This window comes from Leucopleurus acutus (assembly GCF_964270905.1).
Source record: "Leucopleurus acutus genome assembly, chromosome: 20".
Lineage (NCBI taxonomy): Eukaryota > Metazoa > Chordata > Mammalia > Artiodactyla > Delphinidae > Leucopleurus > Leucopleurus acutus.
Genome location: NC_139162.1, coordinates 59,113,113 through 59,120,243, shown reverse-complemented (window position 1 = coordinate 59,120,243; position 7,131 = coordinate 59,113,113).

Genomic DNA, 7,131 nt, shown 5'->3' with positions numbered 1-7,131 from the left:
CAGATGGCATCAGAGGTGAATTCTATCAAACATTTAGACAAGAGCTAACACCCAACCTTCTCAAACTCTTCAGAAATTTGCAGGGGAAGGAACACTCCCAAACTCATTATATGAGGCCACCATCACCCTGATACCAAAACCAGACAAAGATACTACAGAAAAAGAAAATTAGAGACCAATATCACTGATGAATATAGATGTAAAAATCCTCAACAAAATACTAGCAAACAAAATTGAACAACACCTTAAAAGGATCATACACCATGATCAGGTGGGGTTTATCCCAGGGATGCAAGGCTTCTTCAATACACAAAAATCAATCAATGTGATACACCATATTATAAAATTGTAGAATAAAAATATGATCATCTCAATAAATGCACGAAAAGCTTTTGACAAAATTCAACACCGATTTATGATATAAAAAGAGCTCTCCAGAAAGTGGGCACAGAGAGAACCTACCTCAACATAATAAAGGCCATATATGACAAACCCACAGCAAACATCATTCTCAATGGTGAAAAACTAAAAGCATTTCCTCTAAGATCAGGAACAAGACAAGGATGTCCACTCTCACCACTATTACTCAACATAGTTTTGGAAGTCCTAGCCATGGCAATCAGAGAAGAAAAAGAGATAAAAGGAATACAAATTGTAAAAAAAACAAGTAAAATTGTCACTGTTTACAAGTGGCACGGTACTCTACATAGTGAATCCTAAAGATGCCACCAGAAAACTACTAGAGCTAATCAATGAATTTGGTAAAGTTGCAGGATACAAAATTAATGCACAGAAATCTCTTGCATTCCTATACACTAACAATGAAAGATCAGAAAGAGAAATTAAGGAAACAATCCCATTCACCATTGCAACAAAAAGAATAAAATACCTAGGAATAAACCTACCTAGGGAGACAAAAGACCTGTATGCAGAAAACCATAAGACACTGCTGAAAGAAATCAAAGATGTCACAAACAGATGGAGAGATGTACCATGTTCTTGGATTGGAAGAATCAACATTGTGAAAATGACTATACTACCCAAAGCAATCTACAGATTCAATGCAATCCCTGTCAAATTACCAGTGGCATTTTCTACAGAACTAGAACAAAAAAATCTTAAAACTTGTATGGGGACACAAAGACCCCGGATAGCCAAAGCAGTCTTGAGGGAGATTAAAAGAGCTGGAGGAATCAGACTTCCTGACTTCAGACTATACTACAAAGCTACATTAATCAAGACTATATGGTACTGGCACAAAAACAGAAATATAGATCAACTCAACAGGATAGAAGGCCCAGAGATAAACCTACGTATCTATGGCTAACTCATCTATGACAAAGGAGGCAAGGATATACAGTGGAGAAAAGACAGTCTCTTCAGTAAGTGGTGCTGGGAAAACTGGACAGCTACACGTAAAAGAATGAAATTAGAACACTCCATAATACGATACACAAAAATAAACTCAAAATGGATTAGAGACCTAAATGTAAGACCAGACACTATAAAACTCTTAGAGGAAAACATAGACAGAACACTCTATGACATAAATCACAGCAAGATCCTTTTTTGACCCACCTCCTAGAGAAATGGAAATAAAACCAAAAATAAACAAATGGGACCTAATGAAACTTCAAAGCTTTTGCACAGCAAAGGAAAACATAAACAAGACGAAAAGACAACCCTCAGAATGGGAGAAAATATTTGCAAATGAAGCAAATGACAAAGGATTAATCTCCAAATTTTACAAGCAGCTCATGTAGCTCAATATCACAAAAACAAACAACCCAATCCAAAAATGGACAGAAGACCTAAATAGACATTTCTCCAAAGAAGATATACAGATTGCCAACAAACACATGAAAGGATGCTGAAGATCACTAATCATTAGAGAAATGCAAATCAAAACTACAGTGAAGTATCACCTCCCAGCAGTCAGAATGGCAATCATCCAAAAATCTACAAACAATAAATGCTGGAGAGGCATTTACTGCAGAAAAGGGAACACTCTTGCACTGTTGGTGGGAACGTAAATTGTTATAGCCACTTTGGAGAACAGTATGGAGGTTCCTTAAAAAACTAAAAATAGAAGTACCATACGACCCAGCAATCCAACTACTGGGCATTTACCCTGAGAAAACCATAATTCAAAAAGAGTCATGTACAACAATGTTCATTGCAGCTCTATTTACAATAGCCAGGACATGGAAGCAACCTAAGTGTCCATCGACAGATGAATGGATAAAGAATATCTGGCACATATATACAATGGAATATTACTCAGCCAGAAAAAGAAAAAAAACTGAGTTATTTGTAGTGAGGTGGATGGACTTAGAGTCTGTCCTACACAGTGAAGTAAGTCAGAAAGAGAAAAATAAATACCATATGCTAACAGAGATATATGGAATCTAAAGAAAAAAAGTTTATGAAGAACCTAGGGGCAGGACAGGATTAAGGACACAGACGTAGAGAAAGGACTTGAGGACACAGGGAGGAGGAAGGGTAAGCTGGGACAAAGTGAGAGAGTGGCATGGACATATATACACTACCTAATGTAACATCAATAGCTACTGGGAACAGCCACATAGCACAGGGAGATCAGCTCGGTGCTTTGTGACCACCTTAAGGGGTGGGATACGGAGGGTGGGAGGGAGATGCAAGAGGGAGGGGATATGGTGATATATGTATAGGTATAGCTGATTCATTTTGTTATACAGCAGAAACTAACACACCATTGTAAAGCAATTATACTCCAATAAAGGTGTAAAAGGAAAAAAAGAAAGAAAGAAAGAAAGCCCAGAGATAAACCTACACACCTATGGTCTATGACAAAGGAGGCAAGACTATACAATGGAGAAAAGACAGTCTCTTCAATCAGTGGTGTTGGGAAAAATGGACACTTACACGTAAAAGAATGAAATTAGAACACCCCCTAACACCATACAGAAAAATAAATTCAAAATGGATTACGGACCTTAATGTAAGACCGGACAGTATAAAACTCTTAGAGGAAAACATAGGAAGAATACTCTGACATAAATCACAGCAAGATCATTTTTGATCCGCCTCCTAGAATAATGCCATAAAAAGGAAAACTAAACAAATGGGACCTAATGAAATATAAAAGCTTTTGCAAAGCAAACTACAAACAAGACGAAAAGACAACCCTCAGAATGGGAGAAAATATTTGCAAACGAATCAATGGACAAAGGATTAATCTCCAATATATATAAACAGCTCATGCAGCTCAATATTAAAAAAACAAACAACCCAATACAAAAATGGGCAGAAGATCTAAATAGACATTTCTTCCAAGAAGACGTAGAGATGGTCAAAAAGCACATGAAAAGCTGCTCTACATCACTAATTATTAGAGAAATGCAAATCAAAACTACAATGAGGTATCGCCTCACACCTGTTAGAATGGGCATCATCAGAAAATCTACAAACAACAAATGCTGGAGAGGGTGTGGAGAAAAGGGAACCCTCTTCCACGATTGGTGGTAATGTAAATTGATACAGTCACTATGGAGAACAGTATGGAGGTTCCTTAAAAAACTAAAAATAGAATTACCATATGATCCAGCAATCCCATTACTGGGCATATACCCAGAGAAAACCATAAATCAAAAAGACACATTCACCACAATGTTCATTGCAGCACTATTTACAATAGCCAGGTAATGGAAGCAACCTAAATGCCCACAGACAGACGAATGGATAAAGACGTGGTACATATATACAACGGACTATTAGCCATAAGAAGGAATGAAATTGGGTCATTTGTAGAGAAGTCAATGGATCTAGAGACTGTCATACAGAGTGAAGTAAGTCAGAAAGAGGAAAACAAATATTATATATTAATGCATATATGTGGAACCTAGAAAAATGGTACAGATGAACCGGTTTGCAGAGCAGAAATAGAGACACAGATGTAGAGAACAAACGTATGGACACCAAGGGGGTAACGCCATGGCAGGGGGTCGGGGGGATAAATTGGGAGACTGGGATTGACATGTATACACTTATATGTATAAAATAGATAACAAATAAGAACCTGCTGTATAAAAAAAATAAAATTTAAAAATTTTTTTAAATATATAAAATTTTAAAAATAAAACAGAAAATAAAGTTCTTCCCTTCCCATAGATGTATTTATATGAATGAATTATTTCCATGCTTATATCTATAAGTACAAAAAAGAGGACTAAAACCTACCTTGAACCAAAAAAGAAAAAAAACACAGAACCCACCAGTTATACAGATGAAAACCCTATCAGGGCACTTGCTCCAGTGGTAGACAATTCTGAAGTTGGTCAGAGGTGGGGAATCGTCTCGCATGCAGCCAGCAGCCCCCCACCCCGCAAGGAGCGTCCTCATTGCAAAGCTGGGGGACCGTGCCGAGGCATCTCTGAGTAAACGTGAGCTGAGCCCCAGGCCAGCTGCTGCTGAACTGTTCCCACCCTTCCCAGGTAAAACACCCGAATGTGTGCAAGGACTTGAAAGCCTACAGGAAGGGCCGTGGAGCCACACCAGCGACAGCACGCCGGCCGACTTGGTGCCTGCAGGCCAGCCAGGATGGTCCTGGCCACGGGCGCTCTTCTGGAAGCTTTCCATTTCCCTGCCTGAGGTAACCCTCCTGTCCCGGCCCCCACTGCTTTTTTCTTTCCTCACCTCTGCCCGGGGAGAAATTCCAGCGGCAGGTATGGGTGACACATCCTCTTCTTTAGCAGGTGGCAGCCCGGCAACTCCTGCAGAAAGTCCAGCAGAGCCCCACTCACACCGGGCCACCCACAAAGCCGTGGCCCCTCACTCCCTCCCAGCAGCCCAGCCCCGAGACTGCTGACGGGGCAGAGAATATGGCGTCAGGCACAGCTGCAGGGGCTCTTGCTGCCTGAAGCGGTATTTATATTGACCTCAGCCCACGCACACCTGGGGAGGGTTCACCGGCACGGTCAGGCTGCCCAGGTCAGCCAATCCTCGCCCCTCAGGGGCTCATAGCTGCAGAAAATGGGCCTTGATGCACCGGCCAGGTCCAAGGAACAGGTGTGGGCTCCTAAGTCAGGATAGACAAGGGGCTGCAGCTCTGGCTTGTTTTCTAATCTTTTTTTTTTTTTTTTTTTTTTTGCGGTACGTGGGCCTCTCACTGCTGTGGCCTCTCCCATTGCGGAGCACAGGCTCCGGACGTGCAGGCTCAGCGGCCATGGCTCACGGGCCCAGCCACTCCGCGGCATGTGGGATCCTCCCGGACCGGGGCACGAACCCGTGTACCCTGCATCGGCAGGCGGATTCTCAACCACTGCGCCACCAGGGAAGTCCTGTTTTCTAATCATTTTATCTGGTCCATGAGTGGGAGACAACTTTAAGAAGACCCTCTCGTAATGAGAGGAACCCAGGAGTCAGGGAGAGGAGGGGTGGTGGGTGGAGACAGAGGCCTGGTGTCCCAGCGGCACTGGAAGCCTCTGGAAGACGCGGTGGAGGGAGGCCACACAGAGTGAAGCCCAGGGTCACAGACCTGTCCAGGAGCTGCTGTTTGTTAGTTCAGGTCCTGCTCTGAGGTGCTCAGGGTCAGCTCTGACCAACAGGTGAGTTGGGGGTGCTCTGCAATGAGGGCTATGTGCACGGTTCCTGCGTGCACAGCCCTGCCGGGTGCCTGCCCAGGCGAGCTCTGTATCCTGGGAGGGGCCTGACCACGAGAGCCCCATGGGCTGTTGGGTACCTGCTCAGGTGAGTTCCATATCCTAGGAGGGGCCTGTCCACGAGAGCCCCGTGGGCTGCTGGGTGCCTGTCCAGGTGAGCTCCATATCCTGGGAGGGGGCTGTCCACGAGAGCCCCGTGGGCTGCTGGGTGCCTGTCCAGGTGAGCTCCATATCCTGGGAGGGGGCTGTCCACGAGAGCCCCGTGGGCTGCTGGGTACCTGCTCAGGTGAGCTCCATATCCTGGGAGGGGGCTGTCCACGAGAGCCCCGTGGGCTGCTGGGTACCTGCTCAGGTGAGCTCCATATCCTGGGAGGGGCCTGTCCACGAGAGCCCCGTGCACTGGGAGGGGGGTATGAACAAGCTCCCTCTCTTTGCCGCTGGCACAGAGTTGCTTAGCATGTAGATTAAAATCAGCCGAGGGCAGAGGTCAGGAGCAGCATCGGGGGTCCCTTGGGTGTGGCCACCCAGGGAAGCCCTCCTGAATCCTGAGGTGCAGGGTTTTTTGGGGTCGGTCATGTCGACATGAGGACCACCATGTGCCCGACCTCGGCCTCCAGCCCCCGGGGAAGGAAGCCCCACCGTGTATCACGCCGTCAGCACAGACCAGCCTGGAGCGAGGCCCATGGAGCACGGACACTCCCGTCAGCCTCAAGGTGACCTCTGGAGCCAGGACAGAGGCCCGGCCTCTCTGTGGGCAGGTGAACCTGCACCACACAGGCCCTGGTGCAATGCCCGTTCCGTGGGGTCAGCATGGGTGCACGCGGGTCAGCCAGTGTCCCTGTGCCTCAGCCTGTGACAGCTGACCACACTGTCCTGCTCTGCTCACAAGAGCGAGGCCAATGGAGGGACAACGGGGGTGGGAACAAAGCCGGGTCGCAGTCAGGAGAGAAAGGGTCCAGGGAGCGAGAACCCGGCTGCTCTTGCCTGGTGCGCCCTGTAGTCAGTCAGTCGTCTCCCCATATCCTGAGATAGGGCTGCCTTTCCTGCACCCTGGGACAGGGTCATGCCTGTGTATACAGCAGGACACACAGCGGTACCTGCTGCAAGCCCGATGCCTGCCCTCGCCATGTAGTGGGGGCTTGGTGACAGGGGACATCCCGACAGGACATGGGGCCGACCCCCGGGGAGGATGTTGGGGTGAAGCGTTTGGGAGCGTCTGGAGGGAACACTCACCTGTCAGCACAGGAGGGCTGAGGACACCGACCAAGGGGGGCAGGCGGGGAGCCCAGGGAGGGTCCTGGGTCATCCCCGAGGCTGGAGAAGGGGTGGTAGCTGCGGAGATGGCGGCTGGGACGAAGAGCTTACCACCCGACAGGAGACAGGCCAGCCGGGGCAGCAGGGGGAGGTGAACACTGTGCCCGACAGAAGGACGGAGAGACCAGCAGGCCCAGCCGTGGGCGTGGGTATCCGGGCTGCTCTTTGTTGGCCCGAA